Source organism: Pelophylax lessonae, assembly GCF_965119305.1.
Source record: "Pelophylax lessonae genome assembly, chromosome: 5".
In the NCBI taxonomy this organism is placed as follows: domain Eukaryota; kingdom Metazoa; phylum Chordata; class Amphibia; order Anura; family Ranidae; genus Pelophylax; species Pelophylax lessonae.
In genome coordinates, this window is record NC_138772.1 from 133,445,698 (window position 1) to 133,462,127 (window position 16,430).

Genomic DNA, 16,430 nt, shown 5'->3' on the forward strand with positions numbered 1-16,430 from the left:
AGCCAACCCTTTTCCTAACTTCACTCCCACTACCGTCAGGAGGGAAGAGAACAGCCTGGTGCATGTGCAGCATGTTCATCACTCACTCTCCTTCCATGGGACAGCACTGGTTCTTGGAAAATGGTTGTCCAGGCACCACTGCTGTCAAACCGAGGACAAGGACAGAGATCTCAGCCTGTGTAAGCTCTAATTAGGATAGGCTTGGAACTTACCCAGGACTTCTCCTCCTCATGCCCATAGGTCAGTGATGGCGAACCTTGGCACCCCAGATGTTTTGGAACTACATTTCTCATGATGCTCAACTACAATGCAAAGTGCATGAGCATCATGGGAAATGTAGTTTCAAAACATCTGGGGTGCCAAGGTTCGCCATCACTGCCATAGGTTAAGGTTGAAGTGGGGAGCAAAGGGAAACAAGATATAAACAGCTGGGGTGGTTGGCATTAGCAAGAACTTGACTCCATGGGCAAAATATAAGTTCACTTTAAAGACAAATACATCCAAAACCTGATTTGACCTCTGAATCACATGCTGGCTCTAATATCTCTTATCAGAGATTTCAGTGTTGAAATATCATTAGACCATTTAATGTTATCAGGGAAACACAATCATGGGGCCAATAGATTATGTGCGAAAAACTTTTACTTAGTGGAGGTCATTTCTACTATTTGAGTCTACTCAGCTTCAGATCCTGTGTAAGAGAGACCAACTTAAAACTAATTATTTTACTTATGCATGTTGATTAATCGATTTTAAAACAATCTCGTTTCTGGGTTTTTGTTTTTTTTTTTGTACATGGGGGCAGCCATATTTGCTGAATGAACATACAGACACCCTCCTTCTTCTGCACAACAGTTGTGGTTTACATCTCTTTCTCACAATAAAAGTCTATGACTTGTCCAACTTACTGAAAACAGACTCGTTTTGAGGCAGATCTCGTCGTGAAATTTGTTAAAGCCTAACTCCAGGGGAAAAAAATACCCCTGCAGTTGACTGCTCTTCCCTCCCCAATCACAGAATACTTAGTATTTTTTTGAATGGGTTCACATAATACCTTCTGTGACTGGGCAAAAGAAGAGATAGGGTGGGACAGCCAAACACGATTCTGCAGCTTCTGTATCTGAGACTGTTCTTCTAGTACACCAAAAAATATATAAATTGTAAATAAAGAGAAGTCCATGAGGTGGTATACACCTTGTTGGACTTAACTCCTTAAAAGCCAGCAGATTTTTGTAACTGCTGCAATTCCTGGAGTTTTTTTTTTTTTTATTGTGAGAATGCAAAATACAAGAACATTACCCATTATTATTGCATGTGCTTCCACTATGGAGGCTCTCAAAATTTAGAAAGTTAGGACTGCAGATAATACTTGGGTGTCGTGAAGTGATTCTGCAGCTTAACGCATGTATTTGCAAATGAGTGCAAACTAAACCCTTGTTTTTTAACGCAAACTGTTAGACAGGAGAATTTGTTTTTCTGCAGGCTGGTTGGTGAGTTGAGCTGGAAATTTGATTTGGTTTTGTTAACAAGAACAATGGGCGCAACATTTGGCCAACAAGTCAAATCATAAAAGACAATATACAATATTTTTGTATAGGATGAGAGAGACCCTCTACGGTGCTGGGTCTAGTGGTGTACATTAAAGTGATAATAAAGGAAAGTAAAAAAAAAAAACACAACAACAAACATGTTATTACCTGCTCTGTGCAATGGTTTTGAACAGAGCAGCCCCTATACTTCTCTTCTTGGGTTCCCCACTGGCACTCCTGGCCCTTGGCCCTCCCTCCTGGCAAGTGCCCCAAAGGCAAACAGCTTGCTATGGGGCACCAGAGCAGGTTTGTTCCCCGAGCCGCTGCTCTGTGTGTCCATTCACATTATGGAGCCGCAGCCTGGCCCGACCTCCTCTCTTCTCATTGGCTGTGATTGACAGCAGTGGGAGCAAATGGCTCCCGCTGCTGTCTCAGCCAATGAGAGCTGCAGACAGAAATGAAACTAACGGCTTTTAATTGAAACAAGTATGCACTATAGAAGGATAAGCTTTGTTCATATTTCATATCTGAGGTTTACAATCACCCATACATGCAATGATTTCTCATATTCAGCTCACTAAGTAGTCCACAGATTCCCTAACCACACTAAACAGCATGGATGGATTGACAGGAAAGCCATCCCTATGAGTTGGAAAAAAACAACAAATCTCTTGATCTCATTTTAGAAACACCCGTTAAACTCTATACTTTTATTTCATCACAAGTGTGAAAACAGAGGACAGGCACATAAATTCATATATGCCTGGGCAAGATGGTTGGAGGACTCATTGACAGCCAGAGACATAGCTCTTTGAAGCTCCCAGTCTGACACCTGAGAATACCTGTAACATGTTCTCTGCCTTGCATCCGCCTCCTCAGGGAGATCTGGCAAGGATGTGATGCTCTTCTTTTCCTAAACTTTATACCATGAAATAGTACTTCAGCCAAACATGTTTTGTTTTGTTGGTAACTGTTATTTCATTAACCAAATAATGGGCTGTGCCACTTGGACTATGTAATAATTTTCAAAAAAAGAAATAAAAAAAGCTCAAAACCAATTAAAAAAAACAAGCAAAAAAAAAAGCATGGCTTGCTGGCGGATATTATTTTTTGACAACCCAAGGAATTTTGGTGTGTCAAAAGGGTCATTATATATCAACAGTGGTGCAACAATACTATATGCTTACCTAATAAGTGCTAATAAAAGTTCTATGTGCCTTTTCAAATAGGTGTATTCAAACAGCTTCAGTTAATTATAATACAAATTATAAATAATGTGCCCCTTCAATATTTGTTATACATCTCATTACACATATTCCAAAATTCTAACGAATATAAGTGCAAGCTTGCAAAAATATGAATAGAAGTGTAAAATAACTTGTGCTTAGTCCTTATGAACAGCACAAATAATACAAATTCTGACATAATGGGAAATCCACTTCTTAGAAAATCGACTTGCGCAACAAATCTTCTGTACTCAGTGCAACACTCAGTGCTTCCTCCCTTGTGTACCACACTCACCAGAGCGGGGCTTATTGCGTAATTTCTTTTACTGAATGTCCGGTCAATGGAACGCAGATGGCGTGCTATGGGAGACCAGATATGGTGAATGCAGGGTCCTAAGTTTAGTTACACTGTTACAAACAAGCTCAATAGCTTGTGTATTGTGAGCATCTATCCTTGTAAGTGTATTTTAACTGTTTTTAAACTCCTAATAAATTGCATTTTTGGCAATTCACACTTCTGATCACAGTACTGCTATCCCTTAAAGTGTTACTAAACCCAGGAGCCTGCATTCACTATATTTGGTCTCCCACGGTACACAGAACATGGAAATCCAATTATTTTAGTAAATATAAACTGCTAAATACCCTTTCTCATCAGCAGTATATAGCAGTCCTGTGACTTCTAGGAGTGTCTGATTAAAGCTTGTAGGAGGAGTTTTCACTCTACACTGGCTGTCCTATCAGGATGCAGGACCCCTGACCCTCTATTTGGACAGTGCTGATTAGCCCTGTGCTAATCACATGCACTCTCTCAAAACTCTCTAGCAATACACACTAGGGAGGGATAGACCGATGTTTTTTTCAGGGCCGATACCGATATTTTAGTCACAATGTATCAGTATCGGCCGATATGGCCCGATATTTTGTACATTTAAAGTTTTGAAAATAATGACAATTTTTGACACAAATCTGGTACTGAACATGTTAATTTTTGTTTAATGCTTAATGGCTGGCTTGCTGGCACCCTGTGGTGGGTGGCTGGCTTGCTGGCACCCTGTGGTGAGTGGCTGGCTGGCTGGCACCCTGTAGTGGGTGGCTGGCTTGCTGGCACCCTGTGGTGGATGTCTGGCACCCTGTGGTGGATGGCTGGCTGGCACCCTGTGGTGGGTGGGTGGGTGTACTGGCTGGCTGGCACCCTGTGGTAGGCGGGTGGTTGGCAAAGGGGCTGTGGGTGGCTGGTTGGTACAGGGCCTGTGGGTGGCTGGCTGTCTGGCACCCTGGCTGTGGGTGGGTGGCTGTCTGTCTGGCACCCAGTGGTGGTTGGCTGGCTTGCACCCTAAGGTGGGTGACTGGCTGGCACCCTGTGGTGGGTGGGTGGGTGACTGGCACAGGGGCTGTGGGTGGCTGGCTGGTACAAAGCCTGTGGGTGGCTGGCTGGCACAGTGCCTGTGGCTGGCTGGTACAGGGCCGGTGGATGTGGGTGGCTGGCTGGCACCGGGCTGCTGTGGGTGGGTGTATGGCTGTGATACACTCCCGCGAGACTAGTCCTGACTCCAGACAAGGCTGTCCAAGGCGAGGGAGGCGGTCTAAGAAGGCAGAATGACGTCACAAAAATATCGGCAATATTTCCGGGGCCAATACCGATATATCGGGGAAAGTGCATATCGGCCTTGCCGATAATCGGTCTATCCCTAATACACACCAAACTGAGCAATGTGCAATGTGTGTCCCCTGGCTCTGTCTTATCAGGAAATATGAAAGGTGAAGATAAAAATCAGGTGCGCTACCCAAATTGTGTGTATTATACCGTACAGAAATGTACGTGAATAAAAAGGATCAACAGTTAATGAACATAAATTAATATTTCATATAAATAATGACAAGTGCAAGCACAATCCGGTGAAACACCAGTGAACATCAAACAATAGTGTCCATAATATTGAAAAAGTCCAAAAGGTGATTCCAAAATTCTGTGTTGCAAACGTGAAAAATCTGGAAGGTGCAAATCTTGTGATAGGATAGTTCAGCTTCCCACCACCGGCTAAGCCTCTTACCAGAAAAAAGAAGTTTTAAGGGCTGGTAAAGATATCACTGCTTCAGAGATCATACAGCTGCAGAGAGTTTCCAAGACCACTCAGATGACACTCATATACAAAGGTAGTACCTGGACTCTTACCAGACAACGCAAAGATGTGAGCCCGGAACTATCATGTACGGTGGTCCTGCAAGGAATCGCTGGGTGCTTGCTGGCTGATGTGACCTCAGGTGTCTAGTTTACCTCAATGGTAGGGGACACAACAAAGGGGACCGCCATAGTGCATTATCAAAAATGTATTTATTAAGGTATAGATATATTGCACTTACAGTTAAGAAGACAAAATGCACGGATTCCCTCAACGTGAAGCAGATCACCGCTACTCTGCTTCACGTTGAGGGAATCCGTGCATTTAGTCTTCTTAACTGTAAGTGCAATATATCTATACCTTAATAAATACATTTTTGATAATGCACTATGGCGGTCCCCTTTGTTGTGTCCCCTACCATTGAGGTAAACTAGACACCTGAGGTCACATCAGCCAGCAAGCACCCAGCGATTCCTTGCAGGACCACCGTACATGATAGTTCCGGGCTCACATCTTTGCGTTGTCTGGTAAGAGTCCAGGTACTACCTTTGTATATGAGTGTCATCTGAGTGGTCTTGGAAACTCTCTGCAGCTGTATGATCTCTGAAGCAGTGATATCTTTACCAGCCCTTAAAACTTCTTTTTTCTGGTAAGAGGCTTAGCCGGTGGTGGGAAGCTGAACTATCCTATCACAAGATTTGCACCTTCCAGATTTTTCACGTTTGCAACACAGAATTTTGGAATCACCTTTTGGACTTTTTCAATATTATGGACACTATTGTTTGATGTTCACTGGTGTTTCACCGGATTGTACTTGCACTTGTCATTATTTATATGAAATATTAATTTATGTTCATTAACTGTTGATCCTTTTTATTCACGTACATTTCTGTACGGTATAATACACACAATTTGGGTAGCGCACCTGATTTTTATCTTCACCTTTCATCTTACTCACTCTAAGGTAGCAGCACACCCATTTTTGAATCAGCGCACTTTCCTACATATCTTATCAGGAAATATATTGGGGACTGTGGAAAGAGACAGGACCAAACAGCATTTTTACACAATGCAGAGGATTAACCCCTTAGGTTCCACAGTGAGTATAACAAGCATGCTTTACTGAATATACAGACTGATTTTACTGTTGAGGGTTTGAGAACACTTTAAAATGGGCTGCACCTGTAATAAGGAGAATGACAGTACATTCAGGTTATATCAAGATCTGCATATCCAAGCATGCCTGCAGACAAGCCAAAAAAAAAAAAAAACAGATAAGTAGCACAACTATAAATAGTGGGAACCTGGGGAAATATTAATAGAATTTTCAAATAGAGAGCCAAAAGGAAGTAAGTTAAGAAAAAGCCCTCGCCACGGGATTTCAGTGTGGGAACCCATTGCCATGGAGATTAAGCACTTTTTGTAAAGCAACAATTTAAAAATAGGACAATACCTGTAAGGTTGTACTGCATGTGCACAAAGGTATTTTTAACACAAAACACGTCATACGTTGAAGAGCCTGCCTTCTGAGTACAATGAATACAACTCAGAGGCCAATGCTACTCCTAAGATTGCACTCCAATAACACCGAAATAAACCCCAGGAGACCCAAACAACCTGAACTTAAAGATAAAGGCTATATGTACTTCAGAAACAAATAGTCTTCCACAGTTTCTGTGCGCAAGACTATGGAAACACGCACAACATGAAATAAAGTCGTATTAAACCCAAAAAGCAAACATTTTATTATAATGCAGCTTACTAAATCTTAGATGCGATGACTGCATTCGTTTTTTTTTTTTTTGTTTTTTTTAGGCTTTTTCTTCTATTTTCATCTGGTGATCCAGCCAATAAGTCTGTTTTTCAAAAGAACAAGCTCTCTTCCAGATGTATCAGTTTACAGGGATGGACAAACCATTTAACACTGGCAGGGGTACTTACAATGATCAGCTTTTATTTATTTATGTAAAACCTTTAAGCCAAAAGGAAAAACTGTTTGCTGTAACTGATTATAAAGTGTGAGCTGGAGTTCAGCTTCAATTTGTTAACCTCCGTTCACATAAATGCACTTTTGTGGCCTGCGTTCCTGCGCACACAGCAGCCCATTTATTTGCTTCCCACAGAAAAAGGTGCATGTAGCTTCCCTGCGGTTCCTGCACCTGCAAGCATGCTGTGTTTTTACATGCATGGGGTGCCATTCACAATGAATGGCAGCCCTGTGCCTTTTCTCACAGCAGCGCATTTTCACTGCGGGGGCGTGAATCGCTGTGATTCCTGCACCCACAGCCACCCACATAGATGTGAATAGAGCCTTAATGATTTAAAGAGAGCCAGAAGAGCCAGAAGATTTTTTTATCTTAATGCATTCCATAAAGATGGCATATTGCATAATCATTTTCTGCACCCTCCTCTAAAACCAGCAGGCGCCGTTCTAGTTTCCTTTTTTTAGTTTTAGAATTGTAGCTTTGCTGATACCAAAAAAGAAAAAACCCTGTTTACAGAACACAATGAGTTATAGCAGTGACTTATCCCTTATGAAACAGCCCAGTAGGAGATTTTAATCAAAGGAGAGTTGCAAAGTAATCAGTGTTCATGGTACTGTGTCTTTAGCTAACCAAGAGTGCTCTGGAAATCCTTTGTCATGCATTATATATTTATAAAAGAAAGACTATAAACAAAGAATGAAACAATCAAAATAAAACAACAGTTCAAAATGTAGGATACAAATATTAATGATAAAAATGTACCCTTACACACAACTTAATGCTAGGCTGTTACAGTTTCAAAACTATTTGCCCCTACTGTGCTGAAAACAGACCTCTTTTTTTAACCACTTAAGCCCCGGAGGATTTTCCTGCTAAAAGACCAGGGGGTATTTTGCGATTCGGCACTGCGTGACTTTAACGGACAATTGCGCGGTCGTGCGACGCTGTACCTAAACGAATTTGACGTCCTTTTTTTCCCACAAACAGAGCTTTCTTTTGGTGGTATTTGATCACCTGTGCGATTTTTTGATCACGCGCTATAAACAAAAAAAGAGCGACAATTTTGCAAAAATAGCAATATTTTTCACATTTTTTTATATGAAATTCCCCAAAAAAAAAATGTAAAAATCAAAATTTTTTAACATTTTTGGCCAATTTGTTTTATCCTACCTATGTTTGGTAAAAAAAATCGCAAAAAGCGTATTTTGATTGGTTTGCGCAAAAGTTATCGCGTTTACTAACAAAGGGAAAGATTTTTGTCATTTTTGTTGTTTTTTTTTTAACGCGTAATGGCGGCGATCTGCGATTTTTTTTTGCGGTACTGCGACATTGCGGCGGACAGATCGGACCCTTGACTGACATTTTTGACACTTTTGGGGTTACCAGTGACATTTCTACAGTAATCAGTGCTATACATATGCACTGTTACTGTAAAAATACACTGGCAGTGAAGGGGTTAACTTTATTTTGGAGGGAGGGGCTGTGTGTGTCCCTAGGGGCGTGATTCTTACTGTGATTGGCTGTGGCTCTAGCTGTAAGGACACTGATCAACGGATCTACATACTAGATCCGAGTAATCAGTGTCTTTACAGCGATGAGAATGACAGGCAGCTTGTTTACACAGGCTGCCTGACATTCTCCCTCTTCCCCCGACGATCGCCGAGTGGCCGGCGGACATCGGGTCCGCTGGTCACACGCACGGGGGGGTGCGTGACCGCGCGGGAGCGGGAGCGCGCCTCCGCGGGCGCGCGCTCGCTCCCCAGACCCTCCCAGGCTAGTGACGTTAATTAACGTCACTCTGCCTGGCAGGGGCTGACCGCCGCAGTAAATCTACTTGCGGCGGTCGGCAAGCAGTTAAAGTGGTTCTTCGTTCTGAAAACAAAAAATTAACAGTGAGCAGCTATAAATATTGTAGCTGCTCACTTTAAATAAAAGGACACTTATCTGTCCAGGGATCCAGCGCTGTCCTCACCTGGGCCAGCTCTTTGGCCGCCTTTGGGTCCAGGCGTCGGCATGTTTACTTTAGGAAGCTGACTGTGACTGCTTGCGGCTTCACAGTCGGCTTCCCACTGCACATGTGCGAGCCTTGCTGCACTTTGTGAATGGTCCCATAGCTTTCTGGGACCTGTGATGTGTCTGTGGGGGAGGAGGAGGGGGGACGAATTTCTGCTTGGATCTCCACAATGAACCGACCAGAAGTCCAAATCCAGGTCCTGTCAAAATCAGGTACCCACTCCCCCTCCCCCCCAAAAAAAAAAGAAGTGCCAAATTTAAAGGGAGGGGAGTTAGGAGGCAGACTTTTGGGTCATGTTACGCTTTAAACACCTCTAACACTATGGAGTTTCTGTATTCCAGATGCATGCAGCTGCTAACCCTTTTCAGCCCTGATGTTAGCCAAGGTCCTAGCAAGGGCTGAAGAATCATTATACAATCTGAAAACACTGTTAGTGCAGATCTTCCCTGACTCTTGCCAGGGCCTTGGCTAAGGGCAGGGCTGGCAACAGGGATCAGCTGCGTGCCACAAACAAATACAATACAATATATGTTTAAAAAACAAAAACCCTGCAGGACAAAGGCATAATGATCTAATATGCATCCCATACTAGCTCATTATGAAATACTTACCTTAGAACGAAGCCCAGACACGGTCGCCCAGACACCACTGAGGCAGTTGACATCTTCCCTCTGCGTTTCTTCCGGGTTCGGCGGCTCTGGCGCTGTGAGTGGCCGGAGTCGCGATGATATCACTACCACGCATGCGCATGGGAGTTCACTTTCCGGCAAGAAGCTCTGAAGGTCCGCCGGACCTTCAGAGCGCATGCGCCGCTGGTGTCACCGGCTACATGCAGGGCGAATATCTCCTAAACCGTGCAGGTTTAGGAGATATTAATTTTACCTACAGATAAGCCTTATTATAGGCTTACCTGTAGGTAAAAGTTAAAAAGTGGAGTATACTACCGCTTTAACTGGCGATGTTATTCTTAAGGCTCCATTCACACCTGAGCATATAATTTCAGACTTTTTTTAGGAGTTTTTTAGGCGTTTTCTCTGGTATTTTTAAGGTGTTTTTTCAGGCATTTTTTGCAGGTGTTTGGAGGGCGACATTGACATTGACGCTTGTAATCTGCCAAAAAATAAGCTCATGTACTTTTTTGAGTTTTAGGCATTTTGCTTCAGGCGACAAAATGCTCATATGTGAACAGGGGCCATTGAAATGAATGGGATTTTTGTTGTTGGGCGTTTTAAGACTTCAGAGATGAGAATTTATGAGCTGAAAAACGCTAAGGTGTGAACAGGGTCTAATGGACATGGGTTGGTGACAGGATTCCTTTAAAGAAAATCTATGTTTTATCCATGCAACAAATTTCTTTCTTGCCTCTCCCTTCCCCAGGAGCACACACTTGCCATTCTTTCCTTCCACTGCCACTTGGATCAAGTAAAAGAAGTCCTATGTAAGTTCTGAGCTGCTCCAGTTATATTGCACAGAGAGCTAAGAACTCACCTCCCATCCCAGTCTGACAGCACTGGGCCAATCAGCAAACACCAGCACGGTATCATGAAAAGAAGGGCAGTGAGTCCCATGCTCTTCCATAACTCAGAAGTATTTTCTTCACTCTGGTTAGCCAGAGAGGAGGTAAGGAAAGGCAAATATGCGCTATGTATGACGTGTGACATCATTGCGCCGGAGGACGCAGCAGCCATCTTATCGGCAGGAAACAATCCATACACGCTCAAGCCATCCTGAATTTATGTGAGTGCATTAATTTATCATTTCAATAAAATATAGTCTTATTAACAAACTGCACTATGAGCCTTCTTATCTTTGGGGCCATCTGTGGATCTCTTGAGGATTTTAGACGTATCATCCTATTATCATCTGTGCTTGTTGAGTACCGGTGGAGACCCAAGGATAAATCAGGATGAGCCAGCGTTTGGGATATTTGTCTCGTATAGTCTTTTCAGCCTGATGATAAGAGTCAGTTTGTTTGGTGCTATTTGGTGGTGGTGGCACGTTATCCCTATTTCAGCCGGACCACCTGGGCAGTACGGACATTCACTGATATAATCAGCAGGACTATACACAGACTCTTTTGGATCTATATACTTCTGTTCTCTAACGCTGCACCCATTCCTTTAACTATTTGTGTATGTAATTATCCTGACATATATGCAGCAGCTGTTGTCTTTTATGTATATTTTATTTGTTTTTATTGGAGTGAATTTATTGTTCCAAGCACAGCTTTTTACTGTTTAAAATATGTTCTACTGAAGTGGGGAGTATTAAACGAGTTGCTTTGCCCTGCCCTGCCCATGCATATCATGCTCCCCACACCCACAAATTCTCTCTGCACCAGAGAGTGGTGACTGACTGAAGGGAAACTGAGCATGTGCAGCGGGGGAGGAGGCAGTTATGTAAATCTATTGCTTCATCCTATATGGGCAACTCGAAGGATAATGTTAGGCCTCATGCACACAGGGCGTTTGAAAACAAAACCAGCTGCAAAGCCAGTTCTGACGCCAGGAAAAAGCAGCTGTAAAATCGTGCTTTTAGAAGAGTTTTGTATTGGCGTTAACCACTTAAGCCCCGGAAGATTTTACCCCCTTCCTGACCAGGGCCTATTTTGCGATTCGGCACTGCGTGACTTTAACGGACAATTGCGCGGTCATGTGGCGCTGTACCTAAACGAATTTGACGTCCTTTTTTCCCACAAACAGAGCTTTCTTTTGGTGGTATTTGATCACCTGTGCGATTTTTTAATCATGCGCTATAAACAAAAAAAGAGCGTCAATTTTGCAAAAATAACAATATTTTTCACATTTTTTTATATGAAATTCCCCCAAAAAAAATGTAAAAATCAAAATTTTTAACATTTTAGGCCAATTTGTTTTATGCTACATATTTTTGGTAAAAAAAAAAAAAAAAAAAAAAAAAAAAAAATCGCAAAAAGCGTATTTTGATTGGTTTGCGCAAAAGTTATTGCGTTTACTAACTAAGGGAAAGATTTTTGTCATTTTTGTTGTTTTTTTTTTGAACGCGTAATGGCGGCGATCTGCGATTTTTTTTGCGGGACTGCGACATTGCTGCGGACAGATCGGACCCTTGACTGACATTTTTGACACTTTTGGGGTTACCAGTGACATTACTACAGTAATCAGTGCTATACATATGCACTGTTACTGTAAAATGACACTGGCAGTGAAGGGGTTAACTTTTTTTGAGAGGGAGGGGTCGTGTGTGTCCCTAGGGGCGTGATTCTAACTGTGATTGGCTGTGGCTTGATGTGTAGGAACAGTGATCAACGGTCCTACATAGTAGAACCGTATGATCACTATTCTTTCACAGGGGAGAATGACAGGCGGCTTGTTTACATTAGCCGCCTGCCTTTCTCCCGCTCTAACGGACGATCGCAAGTGCCCGGTGGACATCGGGTCCGCTGGGCACACGCGCGGGGGGCCCCTGACCGCGGGGGAGCGCGCCTCCGGTGGCGCGCGCTCGCTCGCTCCCCAGAGCCTCACAGGCTAGTGACGTACCCCTACTTCACTTTGCCTGTGAGGGGCTGACCGCCGCAGTATATGTACTTGCGGCGGTCGGCAAGCGGTTAATGCACGTTCTAGTCACGTTTAGCAGCATTAGCCTTTCTCTGCCCTCTTCCATTTTCCAACCTCAAACTCAACTACTACAGCTTAAAAACGTCTGACGTGGCCTAACGCTGTATGCATCCTTTATCAGCGTCAGGAGTTTTTACAGCTTAACACTGCTGCTCCAAAACGCACTGGTCCTGGGTTTTTTTTTTTTTTACAGCTTGAAAACGCCTATGCCACTTACAGCTACTAAAAGCCTGTGTGTGCATGAGGCCATAGAATAACATGAAGGAACGTTTTTAAGCTGCAAAAAAAAAAAAAAAACGCCCGATGCTCCTAAAAGCAGCTGTAAAAATGCCCTGTGTGCATGAGGCCTTAATGTTCAACCTTTAGAAAACGGATATTTCAGTTCTGCCAGGACACTTGGGGGTTGACTAATCCACCAGCTTCTTCTATCTCTTGGGACAATGTTGTTCATTGCAGATTCTGCAATTAGCAAATTCTCTTGAGCTTCAGATCAGAATAATTGCCTAGCTATGACTAACACTTACACCAGAATTACTTACTAAATGAGAGAGCCAGGATCTAAAGGAATTATATAGACTATTAAGCAAGATTTGTGTTTCCCATAAACTGGGTTGAAAACACAGTTTTTTTTAAATTCTAGTAAAAAGCCAAAGCAAAGAATTACAGTCAAGGTCAGAGATTACTTTACAGAACACAGTGGATATTGAAATAGAACTATGAACAATAACATTGTAAAAAAATATTTACGAATTTAAAGAGCAGTATGGCTAAACCTTTACTGGTTATACTGGTACTATATATATATATATGGTTTTGGGGTAACAAGAGTACATTTACTAATCCTCTTCGTAACCTACAATTAGCTCAGTGTAGCTGATTGATTGAGCAGGCTATTGCAGAGCTGGGCCAAGATCGGGAACAATCATGACTAGATGCTCAGCATCCATCCAGTTGCCCGATTTTCAGCTGGCTCCACCTTCAAGGGCACATCTAAAAGCTGGAGCCAGCCGCGCCTGCACTTCATGGTTTGCTGGAGAAGCAGAGCTTCTGACCGAGGGCTGACTAATCAGTGGACAGGATAAAAGAAGAAAACAAGAAGAGCGCCTCTAAGTGCAGTAGGTTTAATGGACAAGAAGGTGAACAATAGCACACTCAGATAAAAGAAAAGGCTCATCGGATGGTGCGAAGCCCGATGGTAGATGTGGCACGGTGTGGCCAAGATCCAGGGTAACGAGGCTGAGAGGACCATGGGAGATGAGGAGGGTGCCAACACTCTGCGTCTTCCGGGTAGACTTCGTGTAGAACCAGCTTGAACCGCAGCGTTTTTGAAGGAGACCATACATTGAGGCCTTTTATAGTGTTGTTTTTCAAGATCTCCAGAGAATATGTCACCAGTCCACCAACACCAACAAACATCTCCACCATAATCTTAATCCAGGAGAAATATCGGCCCTAAAGAAATTCACCCAAAACTCATATTTATTCATAAAACCAACAGATAAGGGAGGGGGCATTGTCCTCCAGGATAGAACAGAGTACATTGCCGAAGCCCTTGAACTCCTTTCGGACTCTAAGGCTACGTTCACATATGGCCGAATCGCGGTAACATCGTGCAAACAGAATCGCGAGACACATGACGCACAAAAGAAGCTCTTGTACCTTTCTTGGGCATCATGTGTCCCGCGATTCTGTTTGCACGATGTTACCGCGATTCGGCAGGCGGAAATCGTGGCAACATCGCACAGCGTTTGAGGTGTCATTGCAAATCACGGGCATCGCACAGGCGTCCCGCAATTTGCAATGATTTTCGGATCGCGGGCAGAATCGCGGTGATTCTGCCCGCGATCTGCTACGCCCACATGTGAACGTAGCCTAAGACATATCTAAAACGCCCAAAAGACCCGGAAAGAATTTTACAACACTCCTTATTTCTATCACCTACCCAGGGTGCATAAGGATCTACAATGCCCTCCCAATAGACCCATTGTGGCTTCCATAGACAGCGTCACAAGTATGCATTTTAATTCTTTGTATTTATTTTCATAAACCATTACCACTTCTGGAATGGAAGGTTTTACCACCTTAATGACCAGGCCAAATTGGTGTCCTTTTTTCCCCATAAATAGCTTTCTTTTGGTGATATTTGATCACCTCTGCGGTTTTTATTTTTTGCGATCTAAACAAAAAAAAAAGAGCGACAATTTTGAAAAAATAATAAAAAAATATGTATATTTTTTTTACTTTCTGCTATAAAACACAGCCAATAAAAAAAAAAAAAAAAAATGTAAAATCAAAATGTTTTCATCATTTTAGGCCAATATGTATTCTGCTACATATTTTTGGTAAAAAAAATCTCAATAAGTGTATATTGATTGCTTTGCGCAAAAGTTAGCTACAAATTAGGGCAGTGATGGCTAACCTTGCCACCCCAGATGTTTGGAACTACATTCCCCATGATGCTCATGTAGTTGAGCATCATGGGAAATGTAGTTCCAAAACATCTGGGGTGTCAAGGTTTGCCATCACTGAACTAGGGGATAGATATATGGCATTTTTATTTATTATATATATATATTTTTTTTTACTTGTAATGATAGCGATCAGCGTTTTTTAGCGGGACTGCGACATTGCATCGGACAGATCGGACACGTAACTGACACTTTTGGGGGGACCAGTGACATTACTACAGTAATCAGTGCTAAAAATTTGCACTGTTACTGTACTGACACTGGCAGGGAAGGGGTTAACACCAGGGCCGATCAACAGGGTAAGTGTGTCCCTAGGGCAGTGATGGCGAACCTAGGCACCCCAGATGTTTTTGAACTACATTTCCCATGATGCTCATGCACTCTGCAGTGTAGTTGAGCATCATGGGAAATGTAGTTCCAAAACATCTGGGGTGCCAAGGTTCGCCATCACTGCCTTAGGGGATGCTTTCTAACTGTGTGGGGGATGGACTCACTAAGTAGCAGAAACACAAGATCACTGTGTTCAACTCTGACAGAATGACGGTCTGCCTTTGTTAACATCAGCAGAGCTCCATTCTGTCTCTCTGGGAAGCAATTGCGTGTGGTCGGCGGACATCACGTCCTCCAGACCCACTAATTGGCTCCCACTCTGTCCAATCAGTACACGTGCCTCCACTGGCTTTTGCACAAAAAAAGACGTACAGGTACGTTGTTTCGCGCAATAGAGCCGACTTGCCGCAGTATATTTACTTGCGGCCGGCAAGTGGTTAATCAACGCAAAATCCTAATCACTCTACGCCAGACACAATTGGAACACTATTAGCTGTATGGAAGCCAATAAGAAAACATGGATAGTAAAACAGATGACGGTGAAACCCACAATCTCCACTCGACAAATCTTATGCCTTCAATTCTTGTAGAATGGTCTGCACAATTAAGCGGCACCATTAGCGAAAACAAAAGATGTACTGGATGCAAGGTAAAAATCATACTCTGCACAGTATTCCTTAGTAGGCTTTTATGTGGTGCTTCAGACTGATACATTTCCTCACCAATCATCTGTTCCAAATACAATGTAACATGTAGCAAACATTGACTATTTTTAATCCTCATGCTGCCAGCAATCGCAAATAGATCGGAAAGTATATCATATTTACTTGTTTAAATATATATATATATATATATATATATATATATATATATATATATATATATATATATATTTTTTTTTTTTTTTACATTTCTTCACTTACTTCCTGATTTCCAGGCCAGGGCAAATTATGTTGTTCATCCCAGGAATCTTCGGGAGGGTAGGAGGGGTTTATTCAGCTAAGCCCACCCTCCTGTCTGGGTGCCTGAGATAAGGGCAGATGGATTTCAGGAAGGAAATGCTATGTCAATCATCTTCCCCTACTCAAGATGGTCATGGCCACATATGCTAGGGGGAGTTTTGCAAAGTGATTTCTTAGCAAACTCAAGCATGGAGACA

At 42.7% G+C, this 16,430-nt stretch overlaps 1 protein-coding gene across 2 annotated transcripts in view; it reads right to left on the bottom strand.

The window, feature by feature from the left end:
* OSBPL3 (oxysterol binding protein like 3) overlaps window positions 1–16,430 on the bottom strand; it is a 260,883-nt gene that overhangs the window by 160,670 nt on the left and 83,783 nt on the right. The gene's annotated exons all lie outside the window — the stretch shown is intronic.